The sequence below is a fragment of the Lepus europaeus genome, chromosome 1, assembly GCF_033115175.1.
Source record: "Lepus europaeus isolate LE1 chromosome 1, mLepTim1.pri, whole genome shotgun sequence".
Classification (NCBI taxonomy): domain Eukaryota; kingdom Metazoa; phylum Chordata; class Mammalia; order Lagomorpha; family Leporidae; genus Lepus; species Lepus europaeus.
The window spans coordinates 17,693,592-17,720,939 of NC_084827.1; the positions used below are offsets into that span (position 1 = coordinate 17,693,592).

Below are 27,348 nucleotides of genomic sequence, written 5' to 3' on the forward strand. Positions count from 1 at the left end.
CTAAAAATGGAAGACCAGGCATGTGGTTGGCACAGCAGTTAAGGCACTGCCTGAAACACACACACCCCATCCTGGAGTGCCTGGGTCTGAGTCCTGGCTCAGCTCTCAGGTTCCAGCTAATGCACACCCTAGGAGATAGCAGTTGATGCTTCAAGTCCTTGTGCCCCTGCCACCCATGTGGGAGAGCCAGATGGCGTTCTAGGCTCCTGACTTTGTTCTGGTTGGCTACTGCAGGTATTTGGGGAATCAACCAGTAGATGGATGATCTCTCGCTCTCACTCTCGCTCTGCCTTTCAACCAAATAAATAGAAATGGACATGAAAGACATAATCCCTAGTTTTCTTCCCGAGGGTAAGGAAGCAGCACCCCCCCAGCCCCACCACCAGGATCTTCAGAACCGCTTACCACCTCTCCATGAGCCCAGCTGCCTCCATGGAAACGCTCCTGCTAGTCATGGCCCATGTTCAGGACAGTGGCACAACAATTTGTGCTGCACTTGGCTAAAGCCATGGAGTAAGCCAACTACTGCCTTTTTGTTCTCTGTGTAGGTCACTAAGGTCCACACAAGCTATGTGGACCAAGGCCCACTGTGATACAAGAATGCACACCTGGCTCTCTGAGCAGCCCCCAAATAAGTGACCTGCAGAGGGACAAACATGATCAGACACAGTTGTCATGCTGTCAATATCACTCATCTGTGGTCATGGCACACGTACCGGGAGCCATCAGAGGGAGAGAAGAGGAATTTGTTCACCTTGGAGCCTGGAGCAGGCAGCTGGCCCCACAGCTGGCCAGGCAGCTATCCAAGCAGGGGGCCTCTGTGACAGCAAAATCCAGAAACTAAAATAAATGGGTCAGGTGGGAAACAGATGACCACCACCGCAAGCAATGCCGAAGGTCGGTGCTAGGAAGTGAAGGAGAGCCAAGACATAATGGATGGACACTGCGAGGGGTCCGGACAAGGTCTGGACACTGCTCCTGCCGTGCAAGAGGAGGGAGCAAAGCACTGCAAGTGGGCAGAGGTTACTGAGCACCCACAGGGGCTGGACACAATCATGCCACACAGATGGGAACCGCAGCAGCAGCCAGCTCTGTGACCCGCGGTCCTCGGGGCATCGTTCCAATTCTCAAGCCTTCATGATACGCAATGCAGTTTCTGACAACAATTTCCAAAACCTTATTTCCCCAGCTCCCCTCTCGTGCCAGCACAATCCTGCATTCCAAGAAGTAGGAAAGCTGGAGCTGCTCATCGGGTGCCATAGGCACAGGTGGGAACCAACCCGGACAGGTGACAGTACCAGCTATCCCCATGCTAGGAACCAGGAGTGCACAGAGTTGACGCCACCCAGCTCCGAATCAACAAGCAAACTGGCGGCATGGCTCACTAATGGAAGCATCTTCCCTAAGTTGTATTCATCCCAGGTACCTGGGTGTCCGAAGGGCACACTAAGGTCTTCAGCGTTGCCAGTGTGTGACTGGGGCACAGGGAGGCGATAAAGAACACAGTAAAGTTCAGGTATAACTATGCACGATATTTTTGCATTATGCACAGACAGGCTAAGCTGTACACACTGAGTTTTCAGTTGAAGATTTTTTGGTTTTCATTTGACTCAAGTCAGTAATCATTTCCTTGCTAGATATGCTCAAAGCAGAGTTCCCATCTAATTCTCATTTAACGGGGCTGCAAAGGAAAAACTAAATAATAACACCTCATTTGTGTATCATGCTTGTCTATCAAACAAGACATCAGAACCCATTTATACGATCTAATTTACAGTAACAACACTTTTACAATGTAAATACTAGTAAGGGCTATTATCACTTTACAAAGTACGCATGAAAGGAACTGAGGGCTGTGGGGATGAAATGACTGGTTCAATGTAACTTCCATTCTACACATGTCATAGCTGATTTATTTTACTTTTTTTTAAACAACGAAACCATGCTTTATATAAACATATTCACGATGAGGTGCTTTGCCCTTACCTTTTCAAATGAAAAATACCTTGCATAAAAGAAGTAACAAAGACAAAAATGTTCATGTGTGCCACAGATCAACTCTGTCTCACAAATCTAGCTTGAAACCCATCCGTTCCTGCAACCCAACTCTGCTTTTCATCAGCGTGATTCTCATAGCCTTGTGCCCCACACAGGTGCCAGCCACTGGGGTAGACCCCTCTGCTCTCTGGATGCAATGACCTTGTCATCTCAGCTGGATTTGGATCTGGTTTATATTTATATCCACAACTTTTGCATATACATATGGAAAGTCATTGATTGTCCTGTTGGGTAAATCAGGGTGGATAGCATTCCTCTGATCTTTTCATGTATTCATTCATTCACAGTCAAGCCTTCATGCACCCATTCAGCAAACACTGAGTGTGTACCCCAGGTGTACAAGCACTATGGACACAAATTGTTCTAAGACAAAATCTAAGACTTCAAGAAACTCGCAGCTCAAGGAGCGCAGCAGAGAGCAAACACTTGCCACTCATTCTGCCAAGCAAGATGCAAAAACATTTGCAGGGCCGGCGATGCGGCTCAATAGGCTAATCCTCTGTCTTGCGGCGCCAGCACACCAGGTTCTAGTCCCGGTCGGGGCACCGATCCTGTCCCGGTTGCCCCTCTTCCAGGCCAGCTCTCTGCTGTGGCCCAGGAGTGCAGTGGAGGATGGCCCAAGTGCTTGGGCCCTGCACCCCATGGGAGACCAGGAGAAGCACCTGGCTCCTGCCTTCGGATCAGCGCGGTGCACTGGCAGCAGCACGCCGGCCGCGGCGGCCATTGAAGGGTGAACCAACGGCAAAGGGAGACCTCTCTCTCTCTCTCACTGTCCACTCTGCCTGTCAAAAATTAAAAAAAATTAAAATTAAAAAAAAAAAAAAACAGTTTTCAAAGCCCAGAGGTGGGATGTGGCTCCATCTGAGTGGAGGTGAAAAGCTTCCTAGAGCTGAGCACACCCAAAAGAAGAGGGCGTGGTGACTCCAGCACAGGGACCAGCACTGGGAAAGGCACAAGCAGATAAGAGTACTGATGCATTTGGAATACTGCAGGAAACACGGTGGGGTGGGAGGTTCTTCAGTTACTCCATGGTGGCTCCATTTCACAGCCCAGGCCCTGCGTATCCCCATAAATGCCTCTATAAAGGGAAATGTACCACCCTCTGTCAGCAAAACATTCTGTATGGGATCTGCACCCAAGTGCTCTCTGAAACGTGGCCTATCTAGGACTATCACATAGGGAACGGCACAAAGTCAAGGCCTGGGACTGGGCGTTTAGCCTAGAGGTTGAGACACACCTGCATCCCACTCTGGGCAACCCGGGCTCCAACCTGGCTCCAGTTCCTGACTCCAGCTTCCTGCTAATGCAGTGGCAGTGGTGTTAACGCAAGTAATTGGGTCCCTCTTACCCATGTGGGAGACCTTGGCTGTGTTTCCAGATACTGGCTTCAGCCCCAGCCCCAGCCCCAGCTGCTGCAGCCAATTGGGGAGTAAACCAGCAGAATGGAGCTTGCTCTCTCTCTCTCTCTCTCTCTCTCTCTCTCTGTGTGTGTGTGTGTGTGTGTGTCTGTCTCTCTGCTTCTCAAGTAAAAACTAAAACTTCTTTAATAAAGAAGAAACTCAAATATTTTTTTATTTGAGAAGCAAAGATCAACCCAAGGCCTGTATTTTATTGTTCCTTACTGTTAGACTCAGAGATAAGAGGAAAGAAAAGCCTATGGAGCCATCAAATCCAGGGGCCCACTCAGCCCATCTCCATCGTCATCTCAATCTAAAAAATTTAATACAGAAATATTTCGAAATGCATAATTTCAGACATGCGTGCCGGATAGGCCAGATTTTTTTTCCCATTTACCTCTTCCCAACTGTTCAGTCTTGGTGCTGCTCAGCCCCCCCAAAAATGAGGGCCAGCCTCATGGGCTTCTCATCAGCAACCCCACACACCACCAAGAGGGTTTTGGATATAGTCTGGGACATTATGCACCCAAGTCCCTGCAGGGCCAGCTCTCCGTCACGGCACCCTCGGATAAGTCCTAACTGAGCTGTGCGTGGAAGTAATGAGACCCAAGGACAACAGGGCTCAGGCCAAGCCTCTCTCTGGACTAACCCCACTGCTCATCCATCTGCCCTGATTCCCTTGGCAATTTGTTTTAGACTTATTGTATTTGTTTGAAAGGCAGAATTACACACACACACACACACACAGAACGAGAGAGAGAGAGAGAGAGAGAGAGAGAGAGAGAGAGAGAATCTTCCATCCATTTGTTCACTCCCCAAATGGCCACATCGCTAGGGCTGTGCCAGGCCAAAGCCAGGAGCCCAGAGCTTCTTCCAGGTCTCCCATTTGAGTACAAGGGCCCAAGCACTTGGGCCATCTTCCACTGCTTTCCCAGGCCATAAGCAGAGAGCTGGATCTGAACTAGAGCAGCCAGGACTCAAACCAGTGCAAATGCAGGATGCCAGCATTGCAGGTGGTAGCTTAACCCATTGTGCCACAATGCCAGTCCCCTCCCTTGGAACTTAACAAAAGCTTTGCACATTCTTGTTTCTTAGTTCCAGGAGCTCAGCATCACTTGTTTATCTATTTTGGCTCCAGAGCAATCAAGGAATCCTCTCTAAAACATCACTTCTCTACCCATCTTCACCCAGGCAATGTGCATCTACTTCCTTATTCCCGCCTATCTCTTAGTGCCAATCCAATCAACCTTTGTCCCCGTCACTCCACAGACAACACCCCTGTGACCGTCACTGACTCCTGTGATGCCACACACAGAGGTCGGCGCTCAGTCTGCATCTTGTCTTCCCGGCAGCCTCCTGGCACTGAGGACCACCCGGTTCTTCTCCTGTGCTTGGCTTCCAGCACACCCCACTGGTGTTCCTCCTGCTCTGTTGTCTGTTCCTTCTCAGTCTCTCTCAGTGGCTCCTTCCTGATCTCTGGATGTTGGAAGTTCCCTCCACAATCGCCCATTCAGTCCATTCCTGTAAATACCACTCCTCTGACACACTCCCTAAACTCCTGGCTTGGATCTGATGTGGAAGAGGGATTCTTTTCCAAGAGGTGCTAAAATTTGAGTTGGGCACCAAGGAGGAGATGAGCTGGCCAAGAGGAGAAGAGTGCTTTTATTGTAAAGGGAATAGCATGAGAAAAGGCACAGAGGTGTGAAAAGAACTGTGTTCAGAGAAAAATCTGGTTTGCCTCTAGAAATGACCGATGAGCACATTGTAGCTATATCGTGAAGAACTGTGATTTATGGCTAAGAAGTTTGGGCTTTCTACTGGCGACAATAAACAATTATCAGGAGAGAAATGTGGTCATTCATATTTTAAAAATAAAATAAAAACGAGTGGCAGGACGAAGGCTGAGCTACTGTAAGGGGCAACTGGAGCCAGGAAAGCCAATTAGAAGGCTACTTAGTGATCTCAAGAAGGGCTTAAGGTCTGAGTCACCATAGCAGCAGGGGATGCAAAGCAGTGACAAATCCGGGGGGAGATTTAGCAGCAGCGTTGATGACAGAGTTATTGATTAGGTAGAGGTTTGGGAGTAGGGGAGACTGGTCGAGGTTGAAGTGCAAGAACGTTACCCAGGCAAATGTAGCAGGGAGCGCAGGAGTGGAGGGGCGATCTGCAGTCTACTCAGCTTGCTGTGACTGTGAGATGTCCAGAGCCAGGGAGCTGGCAGGGCAGCCGGTTAAGGGAGAGGTTGGGGGCTGAGCATAGAGGTTCTGATATCTCCGGTCAGTGGTAGCTGAGCCCTCACGATGGACAGGATATCCTGGGGAGGGCACACAGTGAGAAGAGTGCCAGGCAGACAGCCATGCAGAACGCAGGCAGGCAGCTGTGAGAGGAGCCAGGGAGGAGCCTGGGACGAGGACAGGGTCTGCAGGCGACAGGAGGAGCAAACAGTCACGTTCCCCCAGGGATAGGATGAGGGCAGTCTGAGGATGTGTTCAACTTGGTTTCTAGGGGCTGGGAGCCACCATGCAACGGGCTGGGTGAAGCACACCTGTTGAAGGCTGAGAAGACGGTAGAAGTGGACAACACAGGCCGGCGCCGTGGCTCACTAGGCTAATCCTCCACCTGCGGCACCGGTACCCCAGGTTCTAGTCCCGGTTGGGGTGCCGGATTCTGTCCCAGTTGCTCCTCTTCTAGTCCAGCTCTCTGCTGTGGCCCAGGAAGGCAGCGGAGGATGGCCCAAGTGCTTGGGCCCCTGCACCTGCATGGGAGACCAGGAGGAAGCACCTGGCTCCTGGCTTCAGAACGGTGCAGCGCACCGGCCATAGAGGCCATTTAGGGGGTGAACCAACTGAAGGAAGACCTTTCTCTCTGTCTCTCTCTCTCTCACTGTGTAACTCTGCCTGTCAAAAAATTAATTAATTAATTAATTTAAAAAAAAGAAGTGGACAAGGTGGAAGGCAGTTTTTACGGGATGAGAGCCTTATGGACAACAGGTGGCCACTGAGCTTCTGCTCAAATCTCCCTAGTGAGCTTACAAGCCCACAAGACAACCTCTGGAGTGTCTGCACAGTAACAGACAATTCTGTTCAACACCCACTTGCTGAAGGCTTGCTATGTATTAAGAAAGCATCAGGCTTGGCATGCTGGTGCCGGAGAAGATGTGCAAGTGGCAGCCGTGTTTTAGTTTTTCACTCATTGGCCCAAATCTGCCTCCTGCCCACCCCAGCGCTCTGTTCTCGGGAGCCTCACACAGTGGAAGGATGTCTTGCATGGAGCAGCCCTTCAGCTAACTGAAGGTAGGTTCCCACCACTTCTGAGGTTTTCCGACGCCGTGAAATAATCCACTCTTGCAAGCACGTGTGTGTGTGCATGCTTGGGTTTCCTTTCCAGCTGGCTGCTCTCCCCTGGCTATCCACAGCCCAGGCTGTCAAAGTCCCTTTCACAATGTGGCACTCAGAAGGAATTGCAATTCTCCCCAGTGCCCCAGCAGGGATAAGCAGTGTACAAACCAACAGACACATTCCCTCCCTTTCCTAAGACAGGCTTCCTCTGCCACCTGAGATGGGATGAGTATTCCCACAGCCACACTGCTGACAACTCAGGGTCCTTCATAAGCAACCCAGAGTCTGAGGTCTTTTGCACTTGAAATGCTAAGCTGGGTCTCCCAAATCCTGTATTTATGCAGTTGACAGTTGACTTTTTTAACCCAATTGCAGCATTTTGCATTTTTCCCCACTAAATACCATATACTTACATTTGGTTTTTGTTAGCTAAAGTAAAAAAGAGCAAAGTCTTAGGAGTCCAACAAATCTAAATTTCAGTTCTGGTTTTGTTACGTAGCCCAGTATCCCTGACCACTCCCAGGATCTCTGGCTCTCTACTCGCTTATCAGTGAAAATTGGGATAATCCTCTCTACATTGCAAAGTGATCCCGAGGCTGAAGGGAGAGCAGTGTCTGCTTTCTTGGCCTCCTTTCTTTCAGTCTCCTGGTGTTTTATCCAGACCAAAAGTACTCCTTTTGAGGCATTACTCCAGATGATTACATCTTTTAGTTGAAAGAAAAAGTAAGTTGCACACGACAGGAGCCAAGGACGGAAAGAAGACACATTAGTATAGTAATTAAGCTTATGGTTCTGAAACCAGATTCTCTGTGACTGAATCCTGGCTCTCCTGCCTGCTAGCCATCTACTCAGAAGCAAGCTCATATCCCACTGGAGCCTTGATTCACACGACTGTGAAACATGGATGGTAACTATGCCTGTTTCTTTAGCTTCATTCTCAAATGGAGAGAGGGACGGGACGCACCTCTACACAGAAGCTTGCACATAGGAAACACTCAGTACATGGTGTAATTGTTACCACCAGGATATCTCCAGGCAAACTATCCCCAATCAATTCACACTTCTATGTATAATCATTTCATCTCCTAATCCTACTGCGTCAACATTGTCCCATGTCGCATAACAGGGTCCACCGAGATCCCACCATATGACAAGCATGCCTTTAATCTTTTGACCTAGGAACCTTATGGACAATAAAACTAAACTAGCGGGGCTGGCACTGTGGCGTAGCGGCTAAACCTGCCACCTGCAGTGCTGGCATCCCATATGGGCGCCGGTTCAAGTCCCAGTTGTTCCATTTCCAAGTCAGCTCTCTGCTGTGGCCTGGGAAGGCAGTAGGAGATGGCGCCTGCACCCACATGGGAGACCCAGAAGAAGCTCCTGGCTCCGGATCGGCTCAGCTCAAGTCGTTGTGGCCATTTGGGGAGTGAACCAGTGAATGGAAGACCTCTCTCTCTCTCTCTCTCTCTCTCTGCCTCTGCCTCTCTGTAGCTCTGCTTTTCAAATACATAAATAAATCTTTAAGAAAACAAAAACAAAAACTAAACTAGCCTTGGGATCTGGGGCAAATCACCTGGCACCCGTGGCCTCCGGCTTGAGTTCTGTGTAAGGAGAAGAGCAGGGATACCTCGCACAGAGGTCTGGAAGGCGGCCCACCTGACTTAGAGTGGGGAGTGGGGGGGTAAGGACGGGAGCACAGTTGGACGTATTTAGCCGAAACGAGTCTGTGCTGATTGTTGTTGACACCAACTTTCTTAAGCAAACTGAGCTTTTCTGACTTCAGGTTCTGGAATCCACCAGCTGTCCCTTGTAAAAATTGGCGTGGTTGCCTAACCCCAGGTGTGCAGGAACTCACCCATCCTCCGGGACTGCTCGTCTGCAGTCTGATCTTATCTGGATGTTCTTTTTGTGTCGCTAGACGTAGTTCAGATGGATCAGAAGAGTGGACGCTCACTTAAACTCGAATCTCATCCAAGTGTAAGTTTAAATCTCATTTAAATTCACCCTTATCATTCATCTTGGGCTCTCATTTTATCTTAAATTTCTTTTTTATTCTGGTAAGAACATGCATGTCTACTGAGGTAGATTTAGAATATATGGAAATCATAAAGGAGAAAATAAAATCCATTGTAATTCCACCGCCAAGATATTATGACTAATTTGTTCTGTGTAGAGTTCAGTCTTTTGTGTTTTTTTTTTTAAGACTCGAATTATTTAGTCATTTGGAATGCAAACAGAGAGAGGGGGAAAGAGAGAGCGAGCGAGAGGTCTTCCACTGCTGGTTCACTTCCTAGATGCCAGGAGTTGGGCCAGGCAGAAGCCAGGAGCCAGGAGCTCCATCCAGATCTCCCACATGGGTGGCAGGGCCCAAGGACTTGGTTCATCAGCTGCTGCCTCCCAGGCACATTAGCAAGGGGCTGGATGGAAAGCTTGGAGTAGCCGGGACTTGAGCAGGCGCTCCACTATGGGATGAGGCATAGAAAGCAGCAGTGCCTACCTCTGCCCAGTTTTTTTTTTTTTTTTTTTTTTCTGAGAAAATACACTAAAAAATAAATGACCAACGTTTTGTGATGTTGTGACAACTTCCATAACCTGCTTTTTATGGTTGCATAGATCTCATCATAGGAAAATGCCGCAATTCTTTTTGATTGCAGGCCACCTCCAGTTATACAATATTCTAAAGAACGTTGCACTGGGGAAGGCCTTGTGGTGCAAGGGGTTAATGCCTGCCTCCCGCATCGCATCGGGGTGCTAACTGCTCCACTCCCAATCCAGCTTGCTACTAATGTGCCTGGGGAGGCAGCGGGTGATGGCCAAACTACTTGGGTTCCTGCCACTCATGTCAAAGACCCAGATGGAGTTCTGGGCTTCTGGTTTTCACCCGGTCCAACCCTGACCATTGGGACCATTCGGGGAGTGAACCAGTGAATGGAAGATCTCGCTCCCTCTTTCTCTATCTCTCTCATTCTTTCTCTCTCCCTCCTCTCAGCCACTCTGCCTTTCAAATAAAAAAACTAAATAAATGTCTTTTTTAAAAGAAAGCTGCACAAAATAATTTTCTACATTCAATCTTGGATCTATCATTATTTTATTGGATAAAATCTTAAAATGAAATTATAGTAAATGGTTTGCATATGTTAAGGTTTGTAACACATAATGTGAAACTGCTCTTTAGAATCCTTGTGCCAATTTTCACTCCTGATAGTGTATGAGTGCGCTTATTCCCCTGCAGCTGAATTCATGCAAGATACCATCTCAAAGTTCTTAACACCTTGCAAGGCATAAAGGCATCTCACGTCTACTTGTATTTGCATTTACTTTACTTTAATTATTATTAGTGAGACTGGACTTTCATTGTCATTGACCAGTTGAATTCCTTTTTTTGTTTTCTTTCGACTTTTCATATTCTTTACCCATTCTTGTTTGAGATATTATCTTTTTCTTATAAGTGTGCAAGAGCTGTTTATATATTAAGGACATTAAACGTTGTCAACTCACATGTAGATATATACATATATATGAAGTTCTAGAATCTCTCATTTGTCTTTTAATTCTGTTTTCAGAAGTACGTTTTTAGCTATAAATGTTAAAAAGTTGTAGGGGGGCTGGCGTTGTGATGCAGTGGGTTAAGTTGCTGCTTATGAGGAGTGCTGGTTCAGGACACAGGTAGTCCACTTACCATGCAGCATTCCTGCCAGTGCACCTGGGGAGGCAGCAGATGCCAGCCCATGTACTTGGGGCCCTGCTACCCACGTGGAGACCAGGATGGAGCTCCCAGCCCCAGCTGTTACAGTCATTTGGGAAGTGAACCAGTGGATGGAAAATTTTTCCCTCTCTCTCTCTTTTTCTTTCTCTCTCTCTCTGTTACTCTGCCTTTTAAGTAAAATAAATAAATCTTTTTTAAACAATCAAAAATATCATTGGTTTCTTTCCTATACCATTCACATTTACTTTTTTTGCTCACAAAGACCTTTATTACAGTGAGATCAAGAAATGCTAAGGCCACTTTGATCTTTCCAATATATATCACTTCTCTTAAGTAGGGGCATTTTCCATATTTCACCCTTTAATCCATTCCTTCCTGGTCATGTTTGTTTTGCCTTTTTGACCTGGAGAGAAGCTCTGGTTTCAAGAAATAGAAACTGGGCTGGCGCCGCGACTCACTAGGCTAATCCTCTGCCTGTGGCGCCGGCACCCTGGGTTCTAGTCCCAGTTGGGGTGCCTGGTACTAGTCCCGGTTGCTCCTCTTCCAGTCCAGCTCTCTGCTGTGGTCCGGGAGTGCAGTGGAGGATGGCCCAAGTGCTTGGGCCCTGCACCCCATGGGAGACCAGGAAGAAGCACCTGGCTCCTGGCTTCAGATCAGTGCAGCACCGGCCATAGCGGCCATTTAGGAGGTGAACCAACAGAAGGAAGACCTTTCTGTCTCTCTCTCTCACTGTCTAACTTTGCCTGTCAAAAAAAAAAAAAAAAAAAAAAGAAAGAAAGAAAGAAAGAAAGAAATAGAAACTAATTTAAGCTGGCTTCTACAGCAAACAGAACAAATGAAAAGTTCAAAGGCTCAGGCCAGGGCTGGTCGTCAGGTGGCTCCCACTAAGCAGACAGGACCTCACAGTCTGCCCTTCATGTCTCTGCTTTGGTCGCTGGAGACAGCTCCATTCTCAACCGAATCTCCCCTCTCGGGCCAGGCTGGTGGCCCTGAACTCCCAGGTTCGCACACTTTGCATTCTCTTCCAGAAAGCAGGCGTCTGCGGCCAGGCTTTCCCAGCAAAGTTCTTGGTGGGATGGATTTAGGACCTGTGCCCATACCCTAGTTGGTCACTGGGGCAAAGCGATGACATCTGCTTATGGGTTATAGGCCCTGCCGCTGGAGATGAGAATGGAGTCAACTTTCCCAGAACCCCATAGCTATTCCAGGAGACAGAAGGGTTGGGAGAGCTGGAAAGTGTGTGGGTATAACAGAGATAAGAACTCTGTCTTCAAGTGTCCACACGGTGGATTTAATAGGAAGTGAGGGGCAGGTGTTGGGGTGCAGCAGGCTAGGCTGCCACTTGAGACCCCTGCATCCTACATCAGAGGGCCTGGTTTGAGCTCCAGCTACTCTGCTTCCATCCAGCTCCCTGCTAATGCATCCTGGGAGGTAGCAGGCGATGGCTCAATTGCCTGGGCCCCTGCCACACACGTGGAGACCCAGATTGAGTTCTGGGCTCCTGGGTTAGGCCTGGCCCAGCCCCAGGTGTTGCAGGCATTTGGAAGAATGAATCAGTAGATGGAAGACCTCTCCCACTCTCCCCCTCTTTGTATGTCTCTCTGGCTCTACCTTTCAAGTACATGAAAATAATAAATAAACATGGTAGCTACGAGAATTAAAATCATGAGAATACATGGCCCCTTTCCTTTTTTTTTTTTTTTTTTTAATTTGAAAGGCAGAGCTACAGAGAGGCAGAGGCAGAGAGATAGAGGGAGGTCTTCCATTCACTGGTTCATTCCCCAAATGGCCACAATGGCCTGAACTGAGCTGATCCAAAGCCAGGAGCCAGGAACTTCCTCCAGGTCTCCCACGTGGGTGCAGAGACACAAGGACTTGGGCCATCTTCTACTGCTTTCCCGGGCCATAGCAGAGAGCTGGATTGGAAGAGGAGCAGCTGGGACTTGAACCCGTACCCATATGGGATGCCTGCACTGCAGGCAGCGGCCTCACCTGCTACATCACAGCACCAGCTCCAGCCTCTTTCCTTTATGTTGTAACCAGGTCACATGGCATATCACAGCTTCTAAAAGTCTGAGCAGTGGCTGGAACAATCTCCTTCACAGCCAACTGATCTATGGACTCTCTAACCCTTTCCTTAAGAGTATACCAGAGACCTAGTAGAAATAGACCACAGCTCTAATTCTCCCTGAATTCACTTTTTTTTTTTAAAAAAAAGATCTATTTATTTTTTTGGAAGGCAGAGTTAAAGAGAGAGAAGGAGAGAGATCTTCCATCTGCTGGTTCATTCCCCCAAATGGCTGTGACAGCTGGGGCTGGGCCAGGCTGAAGCCAGAGCCTGGAACTCAATCCAGGTCTCCCATGTGGGTGGGAAAGACCCAGGTAGTTGGGCTATCTTCTACTGTTTTCCCAGGCACATCAGCAGGGAACTGGTTAGGAAGTGGAGCAGCCGGGACTTGAACTGGAGCTTATATGGGATGCTGGTATTGTAGGCAGCAACTTAATATTGTGCACCACAATGCCAGTCCCACCCCTTGAATTCATTCTGAAGAAGACTCTGGCTCCTGGCTACTTTGTTCCCTGGTTACTAAACTGGACCATTCCTTGCCCTTTAAAATTTTTTTTTTCCTTTTGGGGCCGGTGCTGTGGCGCAGTGGGTTAAGGCCCTGGCCTGAAGTGCTGGCACCCCTTAAGGGCACCGGTTCAAGTCCTGGCTGCTCCTCTTCTGATCCAGCTCTCTGCTATGGCCTGGGAAAGCAGTAGAAGATGGCTCAAGTCCTTGGGCCCTTGCACCTGTGTGGGAGACCCTGGAGAAGCTCCTGGTTCCTGGCTTCGGATCGACGCAGCTCCAGCTGTTGTGGCCAGTTGGGGAGTAAACCATCGGATGGAAGACCTCCTTCTCTCTCTTTTTCTCTGCCTCTCCTCTCTCTGTGTAACTCTGATTTTCAAATAAATAAATAAATCTTTTTAAAAATTGTTTTCTTTTTAACCTAGGTTCTTGCTTATACCACTTTTGAACATCTTTTCCTGATTTGTGATCCTAGACTTACGTCTGGATCTAAATATCTTCTCAAAAGAGCCTTCCATTGGGCTTAAGCAAAGCCAAATAAATTGGAGCCTGGAGCTCCAGGGTTCCGAGTCAATCACTTGATTTATTCTGAGACAGGACAGAGTGAGACACACATAATATCTACCAGGCACAGTTCAAAACGTCCCTCCAAATGCAAGCCATTCTCGCTCTGAGCCCATCTCAGACAAGACACCGGAGCATCTTCGGAGCAGGGCCTTTGTCGCTTCTGGCTTCCCAGCCATGCCTAATCTTCTCAGCACACATCTCTATGTCCATCCGCCCGCTCTGTCTCACACACATCCCGTGACGTGGCTTCTGTGCGCTGGCAATGGCCTCTCTTTACCCCTTCTTAGGGTCCAACCTTTCTTGTCTCAGACCTGTCTTTAGCACCTGCTAGTCTCCTATCAGTGGTGCTCCTCCAAGCCCCTCCACAACCTCGGTGGCCACACCCTTCTGAATACAGCACCAAACTCCTTTCTGGCTTTTACTAAGTTCTGGTGGTCCCCAGCAGCAGTGCCGCTTTGAGGACAGAAAGTGGACCCCTCCTCTGCCAAGGGCAGTTCACACTGACCGAGCTGAGTGAACAAAAAAATTCCTTCTTTGGGGCTGGGGCTGGGGCTGGGATGCAGTGGGTTGAGGTGCTGTATGGGATGCCCAAGTCACTCACCAGAGTGGGTGAGATCAGCTGTCTCTGTTCAGATCCTGCTTCCTGCTATTGGACATCCTGGGAGGCTCCAGAACTTGGGCCCCTGTCACCCACATGGGGGACTCTAGCAGAGTCCCTGGCTCCCACCTTCAGCCTGGCCCCGCCCTGGCTGTTGCAGGTATTTGGGAAGTGAACCAGAGGGTGGAAAATCCCTGTCTCTCTCTCTCTTCTCTCTGTCTCTCTGCCTTTCAGATTAAAAAAAAATAATTAAGAAAAGGAAACATGTCTTGAGTTTTAAATAACTTTTTTACAGTGTACTGTTCTAATTATTCTATGGTATTATTAGTTACTGTTGCTAAGTTCTTGCTGTGCGTGACTTATAAGTTAAATTTTCATCATAAGCATGTATGTATAGGAAAAAAACATAGCACATGCAGGGCTTGGTACTACCCAAGGTTTCAGCGTGGCCACCGCAGGTCTTGGACCAACACGGTTTGCCCCTGTTCATGCCTTTCACAATGCTAGCTTATAAGAACACTGCTTGAGCCAACACTGTTTTTAATTTAAAAATTTTTAAAGATTTATTTACTTAAAAGGCAGAGTAACAAAGAGGGACACACACACACACACAGAAATCTTCGTTGGTTCACTCCCCAGGTGGCATAACAACTGGACAGGGCCAGGCTGAAGCCCAGAGCTTCTTCCAGGTTTCCCGCATGAGTGGCAGGGGCTCAAGCACTTGGGCCATCCTTGGCTGCTTTCCCAGGCATGTTAGCAAGAGCTGGATCAGAAGCGGAGCAGTAAGGACTTGAACTAGCGCTTATATGGGGTGTTTGTGTCAGCTTAATCTGCTGTGCCACAATGCCAGCCCCACACTGGTCTTTTTTTTAGATGTTTCCCCTTTCTCTGTTGGAATCCCTGGTCTGATAAGAATCCACATTTCATGTCACCTAACTTCTCTTGAGCTTTATTTCTAGTTCCTGGCCAGGAGGTCTCATGTTCGCATTTTCTCCTGACTTGCCCATCTTCTCTGTGTCAGGTTAGCAAGTGCAAATTGCCTTCTCTAGTTACGACGATGTCAAGGGTGCCACAGTCACATGTTTTAAGTTGTTTGCCATTTCTACTTCGCCAACACATTTTTCTCAGCTGGTTAGAATTAACCATAGACTAGTATCCTTTCAATAAGCAATTAGTTTAAATTTAAGTCGTGCCAATGTTCTTTGGTGCTCACTTTTCGGCAGAATGAGATTGTCAGTGCCCAGATAAATTGAAGTTCTCTGTTACCCCTTTATCATGCCCCTGTGCCAATACTTTTGTCATCTGTATGGGAAAGCATTATTGATGTTGCCATCACAGCATCACAAGGCACGCTGGAGCTTGGCTGACAACACACAGCCGGCGGGGAGAGGGTATGAGCCAAAACTGGGGAGGGGGTACTCCCCAGGGGATGGGCTGGGAACACATGGGCCAGCCTGCACCAGGGCAGCCGGGCTGGGTGGGGTTCTCACACCAAGGTCAAGTTCAGGAAGCTACTGAGACCCAGTCCTGCCTCACTTCAGCAGCGAGTTGTCTCTGGAGAGCAAGGCACCTGTGTGCCATGGTTTAGAGAGCAGGGGTGTGGACTGCTGAACACGGGCCTCTGGGGAAGGGGACTGGTCAGAGCCAAGCTAAATGCGGCATCGTAGTCACAGTGAAGTGGATAGAGCCTCGCAGAATGAGGACAGACGGCCAGTGTGGAGGTCAAGATGGAAACAGCACTGGGGAGCCAGCAGGTGGAGCGCACAGCAAAGAGGACTGAAAGACCCCTGAGGCTCTGAGCTCACCTGACCGAGGGGAGCAGGATGGTGGGGCTAACACCAGTCAGACCCCACAAACATCTCAGTGTTAGGGAGGCCAGGGAGCTCCAGCCACTGGGGGAGCTCCGGCCACTTGGGGAGTTCCATGGATAACTCGGGAGCTGGTTGCTTGCGACAACAAAGCAAGACAACGTGCCAGGTGCTTTAATGCATGTGGCAATGTCCCCTCTGCCTTTGTTGTCACCCACATGTTCTCTAGCAAGCATCAGTCCTCAGGCTTATGGGTTTTCACGTGTCTGTGAGTTCTTGGCTTACAAGGGTACCCCGCTTTGCCTTTGGCTGTGGGCTTCTTTTGCAAAAGTGACATCCTTTCATAGTACCATAACCCAATGACAGCTGCCATTCACTGACTTCTCACCACATCCCAGGTACTGTATTCACTGATTTATATACACCATCCTGTTTGTCCCAGGTATTACTGTCCCTATGTGTTTATTCACAGATTTGTTTATTTGAATGGCAGTGACAGAGAGAGGTCTTGCATTTGATGGATCACTCCCAGGATGCCTACAGTTGGGTCAGGCCAAAGTGAGGAGCTCAGAACTCCATCTGGGTCTCCCACATGGGTGGCCTGGACCCAAGGACTGGAGCCGTCACCTGCTACCTCCCAGGCATTAGAGGAAGCTGGGTAGAAAGCAGAAGAGCTGGCACCCAAACTGGAACTCTGATATGGGATGTGGACACTCCAAGCAGTGACTGAACCTCCTATGCCAGACACCTGGCCCTCAATTTCTTCCTTTTAAAATAGGGATAGGGTGGGCCCTTGCCACCCACGTGGAAGACCCAGATGGAGTTCCTGGCTCCTGGCTTGGGCCTGGCCTAGTTCTTGCTATTGCAGGCACTTGGCGAGTAAACCATGGATGAAAGGTACCTCTCTCTGTCACTCTTTCAAACAAATAAAAATCAGATGTTTGCTTTTTTTTTTTTTTTAAGAGGAGATTGAAGCTTTTGTGGTTAATGTTACCAGCCCAAGGCCACACAGCTGGGACACAAAAGGGCTCGGATTGAAACTTAGTTTTCTTGGGGGGCTGGCACTGTGGCATAGCCAGTTAAATCACCCATCCCATATAGGTACCAGTGCAAGTCCTGGCTGCTCTACTTCCAATCCAGCTCCCTGCTAATGTGACTGGGAAAGCAGCAGAAGGTGGCCCAAGTACTTGGGTCCCTGCACCCACATGGGAGACCTGGATGAAGTTCTTGGCTCCTGGCTCCTGGCTTTGGCCTGGTCCAGCCCTGGGAAGTGAACCTGTGGATGAACGATTTCTCTTTCTTTGTCTCTGTGTCTCTCTGCGTATAACTCTGCCTTTCAAATAAATAAAATAAACCTTTTAAAAAACCTTAGTTTCCTTTGAATCAATTGTTCTAAGTGACTACATTTATGCAAATTTACTGTGATGCACTCAATCAATTCTAATTGAACTCAGCCACTAGATTTTTCCTCTACCAACCTACCTACTTATCAACTCTCCAGCCTCCTTTATGTGTAATTCCATATTACCTAGGATTGTACTATGTAAGATGTAGCTCATTCATAAATGAACTAATGCAGTTTAAAAATGTGGTTAGAACTACTGTGTTTTCTCTTGGTTTGGGTGTTTATATAGTCAAGTGGCAATAATTATTTGGATTTCTCTACAAAAATACTACATTTGTGCCTGTGCATTGCCAGGACAGGAGGAGCAATGTCCAACAAATACTGAATTGAGGGGACATACTTTATTATCCAAAGAGTCAAATGTGTTCAAGTAAACTCGAGGAGTTAAAATAAAGATAAAGGAATATGCATATGAAAACAAATGATCTTCTGCAGTAGTCGAAATCTGCAAATCTCTCTCATGACATGATCTTTATGTTTGTCCAAATCTGAGGTTGCCAGGCTCCTGCCCCACAGGCCAAAGTCAGCCCACGCCCTGTTTTTGTACAGCTTGGGAGCTAAAAATAGTTCTCGAGTTTTTTGATGGTTGGGAAAAAAAATCAAAAGAAGGGTGATGTTTCGTGTCACAAAAATCATGTGAAACCCGAGTCCCAGGGTCCGCAGTTAAGTCGTCCTGGGACTCGGCCACAATCATGCATTTGTGAGTCCTCTCTGGCAGCTTCTGCAGTCCAACGGCAGAACCGAGCAGGTGGGACAGGCCGTGTGGCTGGTAAAGTCTCAAATATTTCCTATCTGCTCTTTGTATGAAACGTTTGCTGGGGCCGGCATTATGGCACAGCAGGTTAATCTGCTGCCTGTAACACCAGCATCCCATATCAAGGCACTGGTTTGAGTCCCGGCTGGTCCACTTCCAATCCTACTCCCTGCTCGTGCATGTGGGGAAGCAGCTGAAGATGTTCCCAGTGCTTGGGTCCCTGCACCCACAAGGGAGACCCGGATGTAGTTCCAGGCTCCTGTGGCCAACTGGGCAGTGAAGCAGCAGATGGAAAATCTCTCTGACTCTCTCTCTCTCTCTCTCTCTCTTTTAAATGAAATAAGGCAATTCTTACCAAAAAAATAAAAGTTTGCTGATCTCTGGTCTAACTAAATAATCTAGGATGTCAGAATATATTTACTTGCTTATTTATTTATTTTTGACAGGCAGAGTGGACAGTGAGAGAGAGACAGAGAGAAAGGTCTTCCTTTTGCCAAAGGTCTTCCTTTTGCCGTTGGTTCACCCTCCAATGGCCACCGCAGCTGGCGCATCGCGCTGATCCGAAGCCAGGAGCCAGGTGCTTCTCCTGGTCTCCCATGGGGTGCAGGGCCCAAGGACCTGGGCCATCCTCCACTGCCTTCCTGGGCCATAGCAGAGAGCTGGCCTGGAAGAGGGGCAACCAGGACAGAATCCGGCGCCCCAGCTGGGACTAGAACCCGGTGTGCCGGCACCGCAAGGCGGAAGATTAGCCTACTGAGCCACGGCGCCAGCCCCTAGAATATATTTAACTTTGTTTAAGCAGTGGCTACTATTTTCATTTCTCGAATGTCTAAATCCAGGGCATGCTTTATTTCTGTAGATCTCCATGTCTCCATGTCAGAACAAAGTCAAACTTTTCCGCCACAGAGCCTCAGGGAAGTTGGTGCTGCCTCAGCCGCACCCTTACACAAACAAGGGACTAGGAAGCTGATGGCTTTTCTGAAAGGTTGACGGCCTCTTCCTATGCAGCGTCCTTCTGCTCTGGGATGGAAAGCTGGTGTTGGGCACGCTTCCGAGGGCTTCCAGTGCCTTACACAACTGTAGTGCCCCCAACAGACCCCACCGCCCCCGGGCTCCATCAGCTCATTGGGCTGGTGGGATGGAGTCAGATAAACCAGAAGAAGAAAACTGCTCTTCTCGTCATCACCCAGGAACTAAATAAAAATCAAAGTGCCTTGGATGGAGGACACACGGGTGACTATGACTTACCAAATGCTTCCAGAAGGCACTGAATATTGCAACAGCCTGGCACCGTGAGATCGCCATCAATGTGTCAGTTGGAGAGCAAAACAAAGGGGCAGAACCTCAAGTTTCAGAAAATCAAGTTGCTTTGCAGTAAACTTCAAGGGAATCTGTTTTGTTTGTTTATTTTTTGAGACCTAAACATACATTCTACCCTATGCCTTTGTATCTCTTCCCAATCCAACAAAAGTTTATCCATCATTCATATTGCCCAGCGTGAGGCACTGGGCAAGCCCCAGGGGATATAAAAATAAATAAAGTAATCCCAACTCTCGAGGAGCTTAGGATGTCTGAGAAGAGGAGGGCAGGGATCTTCCTAGACTCTTGACAGTGCCCAAGAGGCTGATCCTCCACAACAGGTTCTTCTCTTGGTGTCTGGCCCCACACTCTCCTGGTTTCATTCCTCTGGTTTCTGGTCTGCATGTCCTTTCTTTTCTATCCAGTCTTTAAATGATCAGAGTTTGGTCCTGGGCTCACTTTCCTGTTGATATTCTTTTTTAAAGATTGAAAGATTTATTTATTTGAAAGTCATATTTACAGAGAGAGAGAGAGAGAGAGAGAGAGAGAGAGATGTTTCCATCTGCTGGTTCACTCCCCAAATGGCCACCACAGCCAGGGATGGGCCAGACCAAAGCCAAGAGCCAGGAACTTCATCTGGGTCTCCCACATGGGTGCAGGGGCCCCAGCACTTGGACCAGCCTCTGCTGCCTTCCCAGGCTCATTAGCAGGGAGCTGGATTGTAAGCGGAGCAGCCAGTGCCCATGTGGGATGCCAGCACCGCAGACAGCGGCCCGACCCCACAGCACCGGCCCCTCCTGTTGAGTCTGTCTGCCCTCCCCAGGCACTCTTCTTCCTGATTCACAAATCCGGACCCAGCGGCTCTTGGGAGCTTCAGCTACAACCTGCAGTGCACGTCTCCTCTCAGACGGAACTTCTGGCCTCCCCTGCAATTCTACAACCGACCCAGGACGCCCCACCTTGGTAACTGACACCTCTGCTCACGAAGCCAGTCGTGGAAGAACACTTCCATCAGCCATGATGGCTCCTCCTCTGCCACAACCCCCTTTTCCCAATCAATCACATTCTTTAAGACAACTGCTGACTTGGACAGTTCTGTCCCATGCCATCACCTTTAACCTGGGCAGCCCCCTCTCCCACACAAGCCACTGAAATACCCTTCCCCGGGTCTCTTCACACCTGTCCTTGCCCTTCCCGCAGACCAAAAAGTGCACATCGTCCCTTAAAAAGAAATAGAAGGAAGGCATTGGGACTAGAGGTTAACTTGTCACTGGGATGCTCACAACCCACATCCGAACGCCTGAGTTCAAGGGCAGCCTCCGCTCCTGATTCCAGCTTCCTGCCAATGCACACCATGGGAAGCAGTGGTGATGGCCCAGGTACTTGGGTTCCTGCTGCCCACATGGAAGACGTAGATGGAATCTCTCTGCTGTGGCCTGGCCCAGCTCCGGCTGTTGAAGGCATCTGGAGTCTGTCTTTCTGCCTTCCCAACAGAATAATTAATTTAAACAGAAGTTCAAGGTTGTTCTTCATCTTAATTTTTTTTTGCTTATTAATACACACAAAGATCTTTTCACGGCCGGCGCCGCGGCTCAGTAGGCTAATCCTCCGCCTAGCGGCGCCGGCACACCGGGTTCTAGTCCTGGTCGGGGCACCGATCCTGTCCCGGTTGCCCCTCTTCCAGGCCAGCTCTCTGCTGTGGCCAGGGAGTGCAGTGGAGGATGGCCAAAGTGCTTGGGCCCTGCACCCCATGGGAGACCAGGAGAAGCACCTGGCTCCTGCCATCGGATCAGCGCAGTGTGCCGGCCGCAGCGCGCCTACCGCGGCGGCCATTGGAGGGTGAACCAACGGCAAAAAGGAAGACCTTTCTCTCTGTCTCTCTCTCTCACTGTCCACTCTGCCTGTCAAAAAACAAACAAACAAACAAAAAAAGATCTTTTCACATCAGTATGCCTTATCTTACCTCACGTATTTTAATAGCTACCTTTCACTTGTGTAGCTCTACCATCACTTATTTAACCATTTCTGTGTGGATGGCTGTTTTTAGTCTTTAACCGCTATAAATAATGTATCAGTGATGGTCCTACAAGAGCCCTTCTTCGATATATGTGTGAGTATATCTATGGGACCAACACACTGAAGTAGAGCTGATAGATCAAAGGCTCTGGACACTTACCGACTGGCTAAATACTGCTTGGTTGCCCTCCTAGGAACTGTACCAATTTCTCCTCCCTCTGCCCGAGAAAGTACCTGCCTCCCTCCCTGTTTGGCTGGCCAAAGTAGGGGACTTCCTGGTTTTTGTCAACCTGATATATATATATATATATATATATATATATATACACACACACACACACACATACATACACACACACACACACACACATATATATAAAACAGATTTCATTGCAGTTGCAATGAGCATGCCTTTTATAATGAAAAGGGCTGAGCAGTTTTACATATTTTAAGATCCTTCTGTGTTGCCTTCATTGCAGTGTTTATTATACCCTTTGCCCAAATTTCTGGCATCGTCAGTGTTTTCCTTATTGAAACTACTCCCCTACAGGAGAGCTTTGGTTTCCCCTCAAATACTCTCATCTCCAGGTTCTAGTAGCTATCTGGGTTGCTTTTTTTTTTTTTTAAGGTCACAGTTTAGTCAGTGTTTTTATTCTAATAATAAAGAATCATCAGACGCTAACTCCATTACAGGGAAGCCCACATGGAGAGGGTATGAACTGATTAGCGGAGACCGCTTCCTCTATCTGCTTCCTCCGCTCTCCTCCACGGCTCCACCCAGTGCAGTCTGGTTACTGTCCTCATTTTACCGCCACCGGCCTCTTCCAGCCAGACTACTGACCTCGCCGAGGCTAACTCCGCGCACTGCCCAGCTCTCCTCTGCACGGGGTCACTCTCTAGCATTTCACCCTGCCGACCCTCCTCCCGGGCTGCGGCACTCACTCCTGCTCCTCCCACCTTGTGGACACCTGCCCTCTCCTTGCACATGCTGGCATCTTCACAGGGTTCCATAGGAGGTCCTCTTCTCTTTAAAAAACTTTTTGTTATTAACTTATCTAAAAGGTAGAGAGACAGGGAGGGAGAAAGGGAGAGAATAGGTGATATATACATATATATATATGTATGTATGTATAGATAGATAGATAGATATTTCATCTGTTGGTTCACCCCTCAGATTCCTGCAAGAGCCAGGGCTGGGCCAGGAACTCCATCTGGGTGTCCCACTAGGGTGCCATGAATCCAAGTACTTGAATCATCACCTGGTGCACCCTGGACACATTACCAGGAAACCGGATGGCAAGTGGAGTATTTGGGACTTGAACCAGGCATTCTGATATGGGATGTGGACATCCCAAGCAGTGGCTTAACTATACCATATCCTTGCCATGTCTTCTTTTCTTTTGTGTGTGTGTGTGTGTTTTTTTTAAGATTAATTTATTTGAAAGAGAGAGAGACACAGAGAGAGAGAGTGTGCGCTTCCATCCACTGGTTCACTCCCCAAATAGTCACAGGCAGGTTTGGGCTAGCTGGAAACCAAGAACCTGGAAGTCCACTGTGGTGGGCAGGGGCCCAAGCACTTGGATTACCATCTGCTGCCTTCCCAGGCACACCAACAAGAGGCTGGATCACTCACAAGCAGAGCATCCGGACTGGAACAAGCACTCTGACATGGGATGCCAGTGTCACACGCAGCAACTTGATCCGCTGCACCACAATGCTGGCCCTGGAGTGATCTTCCTCAAAAGGTACATTTGCTTACTTCACTATGCGCCTTGAAATTCATCAGTGACTTTCCACTGAACTTAGGAGAAGTCCAGGCATTTTGGGAGACACACCAGACCTTTCCCAGCGAAGGCCCTGCTGAGCTGTGTGGATATCGCCTGCAGGACTTCTGCTGTAGATCCGCACAGCGCAGGTGCTGGGAGCTCACTACTTCAGCTCCCAGGGGACACCTTTTTACCAAGGTCTTTACACACAGTAATTTTTTTTTTTTTTTTACCTGGAATACCTTCCCTTTCACTTGCCCGCTTGTCTGGCTTATTTCTCTCTACCCCTCAGAACTTACATTAAGATAAGTTCTGCGTGGTTAGGGACCCGACTAGAACCACTCGGGGTAAGGGACCCATCCTGAGCTCCCCTGCTGACACTATCTTCCGTCTCCCGGTTGTATGGTTCACAGTATGCACCTGTATCCCCATGATCCTAGAAGATCCTGCAGAGCAAGGGGCTGTGTCTCCTTTCGCTTTATATTCTCAGTGTCTAGCACAGTACCTGACACACCGCAGGCTCTCAATAATGGATAAAGCAGCAGAGTCGAGTTTCAAAGTCAGGTCTTTTCTCTCCAGCACAAATCTCACATTTCTTCACGCTACTTCTTCATATCTTGAATCTGAAAAATTCTAATCACTAAGCAAACTGTTTGCCTATCACTAAATAAGGGTAATAGACTGTTGGTGCCGTGAGGATTCAGTTGATTATTTCTGGTGTAACCTTTCCTCCATCCTCTGCCTCTTTGCTTGTCTATGAGCTTTGCATTAACTACAAGTACAGTAACAGAAAGACTTTTCCCTATACTCTTATATCCTTTTGTATTTTGTATCACCTTGCTTCCAAGACACAGCCATAGCAAGGATAGAGTTTCTACATCAGGACCAAGATAGATTTGTTTGGCACCTGACAATAAAAATGGATGTACCAATAGCAAATCGTTTCCCATGATCAAAAGGCTCTCTGGAAAGGTACCAAAAGTTCCATGCTGATATCTGACATTGCGACCTCCTGCTAAAGATAAAGTCCTACGTAGTGAATTCAACCTAACCACAGCATTTTGTAAATGTAGGGAACCTTACCCATCCTGTAGTTAGTTCAGCACTTTCATTTAAGCTTCCATGAGGGAGACCTCCAAGGGCTTGTCCAAGGTCATCCAGTCTACAGCGGTGGGAGCCAGTTTCCTGGCTGATCCTTCCTCAATATTATCTCTACCCCTTCCCAAGGGCTTTATTTCCCATCTAAACAAATTATCTGCATCAGAACTCACCTGTTTACCTAGTGCTTATCTTTATGATGTCTTTGTTATAAAGAGGAAGGAACTGGGATAACAAACAAACAAACAAAAAAGACAAGGTTGTCCTGTCCAGGACAGAGAGGAATTGGTAACAATTAGTACACAAAGTGATGGGGCTTCCTATTTGTAGCCTGGCCTCATAATCACACGGTGTTCTTGGAGAGCCACAGCGCTCACCCAGGCTTATTTGTCCTTCCTGAGCCTGGATTCCATTCAATTCTGTGCCTTATTTAGTCAAAATGATTTCCCCAGTTTCAATGTGCTTTTTTTGTGTGTGTGTGCCGCATTTTAGAAATATCATACTTCAATCTACTCTCTGGAGTTTCTGCTAGTCTCAGTGCTGAGGAATGAGGATTCTGGCTAAGAGAAATATAGAAGATGGATTTTTCTGGATTTTTCATTTCAAGAATGGATTTTTCAAATGGCTACTGGCGGTCGAATTTATTCTTCAAAGGATGATGTTTTCCATGGGAATTGGGGTTTCATTGAGATACTTTGCTTTCAACAAAAAGCAGAGATTTCTTTCCAAGAGACTCGGCTTGATAATATTTTACCAGGGAGTGCTCCGAGACCAAATACAAACCAGTTCTGAGAAACAGGAAGTGAACCTGACTGGTCTAGCCTGAGTGTCCCTAGCAGTGACGCAAACCCAGAAATCAAATGAGGAAAACAAGATCCGTGGGTGTGAGGCCATCGATGATAATCCGGGATGCAATAGCCGAGGCAAGAATGCCTTCAACCAAATGCCATTCATTGTAATAACACCCTGAGCACTGTGGTCTCCCCGCGGCGCGCTGGTGAATACAGAGAGCAGGTGAACGCGAGTTCCCTAGCAACAGCATGTGCTTGTGAGACAGTCATTAGCTTCTCAGTTAATCCCGTCAACCCCTGACTTCCAAACGTACGACTGACATTAAAAAAAAAGGATGCTTCAGAAAATGCTTTGAAATTTCCAGGAGCGACATGGGAAGCAGTAGTGATCCTAAGGTGCGCAGAACTGCACTGGGGTGCAAGAAGTCAGGTCCCCGGCGGCCAGCCCGTCCCTAAGTTGCACTGCTCCGTCTGCTTCTGAAAGCCCCAGGGGGCAAGAAGATGACAGCGTTCAGAGTCGGGGACGGTCTGGGCGTCAGCCCACCCCCCAAGCCCTTCAGGCCCGCAGGCCCCAGAGGGGCCGGGGTGAGCCCCGGGGCGCACGCAGTGTGTGTGGAGCGGAGGCTGATGGGGGTCGGGTGCGAGGGAAGGGCGCTCGTGTTCTTTTTCCTTGGAGCCCAATGAGTCCCCCCCCCACCCCCAAGGAGCTCAGGGGAAGAGGGTGGCGAGGGCAACGAAGCTCCTTTTCCTATTGATTGTTTAATTGCAGCAAAGGCTGCCTGTCCAGGGCCCCGAGCCAAGAGCTTTATTTTCGTGGCTAAAGTGAGGTTGGGCAGGTTTCCCATCCCCGTGCCTCGTTTCAAACGAGACAACCCAGAAGGCAAGGCTGCAAGGAATATGGTGTACGTTGGCGTCTGAGCCCAAAACCGCCGGGGCTGATGGGGCGCGCGTCCCTAGACCCCCAGAATCATTGCCTCCAGCTGCGTCCCGAGCTCCGCACGCACGACTCCGCCCTCGGGGGAGCGCGGCTCACAGGCTCCGCGCCGGGGCGTTATTCCTAATTACTGCAGCGTCTGCCTTGGCCACCCGCAGGACGGCCTGGGGCCCTTTCGGTGGCTCCTGCTGCTCCCCGCCGCCCCACCTAAGTCCCCTGCGCGCTCCTTTCCCGAGACGACCACCTGCCCGCCCCACTTACCCGGTGCCCGAGAGGGGGCGGGGGCTGGGGTGGCCGAGCCCTCCCTGCTCCGGGGCCGCTCTGGGGGAGCCCGCTGTTTGCCTCCAGCCCTTCGCTACGCGAGGATCAGGTTCCTCCCCCTCCTCCCTCCAGCTCCGGCCGCCGCCGCCGCCGCCGCCTCGTTGCATGACACAGCAGAACCGGAGCTGCGGCAGCAAAGTCCCCGCGGTCCGCCCAGGAAGCGCCGCACCCGGGCCTCGGGCGGGGCGGAGGGCGCGAGGCAGGGGCCCCAGCCCAGGGGGGGAGCCTGGCCCCACGCTGCACCACACACTCCCTCCCCAGCCCAGGGTCACGCCAGCAAAATAAGGCTGCAGCCGAGCAGGCCGGGCCGTGCCAGGAGGACGGGCTGGGCGGCAGAAGGGATGGGACGAGACAGGAGGGGTGGAGTACGCCCCAGTAAAGGGGCAGGACATTTCAGGTAAAGACAGGTAAGCTGAGGCCCCCGGAAGGCGAGGGCCAGCCTGGGGAGGAGATGACAGGAGGTCAGAGAGAGAGAGGGAGAGGGAGGGAGAGGGAGAGGGAGAGAGAGAGGGAGAAGGAGAGTGAGAGGGAGAGGGAGAGGGAGAGGGAGAAGTGCAGACGCCGAGGAGCTGGGAAAGGGGGCGCAGAGGACTTGGGAAGTCCGAGCCAGGCACCCTGGCCGAAAAGGGACTCAGTTGGGAGGCAAGGCCAGAGAGGGGGACAGGCGTGAACCAGGCACGAGATGGGAAGGCGAACCCTGGGGGACCTGCTAGCACATGGAAGGGACACAGTGGTGATGCGTCAAGGCTGGTGGGTAGGTAAACTGATGAGGCGGAGAGAGAGGACAGTGGATTCCCACCCAGCCTTGGCTTTCCTGCAAAGTTTCTTCATCATGTGGCCAACCCAGGCAGCTTTCCTTGTAACATGGAAAAGCATGAACTGGGACCCAGGCTTGGCACCATTGAGCTTAGCTTTGCAGGATG

The 27,348-nt window shown here is 49.3% G+C and overlaps 1 protein-coding gene across 1 annotated transcript in view; it reads right to left on the reverse strand.

Annotated features, from left to right (window-relative positions):
- Window positions 1-26,454, reverse strand: part of MKLN1 (muskelin 1) — a 361,241-nt gene extending 334,787 nt beyond the window's left edge. Inside the window, exon 1 of the mRNA XM_062199265.1 lies at window positions 26,366-26,454. The gene's annotated coding sequence lies outside the window, so the exon portion shown is untranslated. The remainder of the gene's footprint in view (window positions 1-26,365) is intronic.
- Window positions 26,455-27,348: the final 894 nt, after the last annotated feature.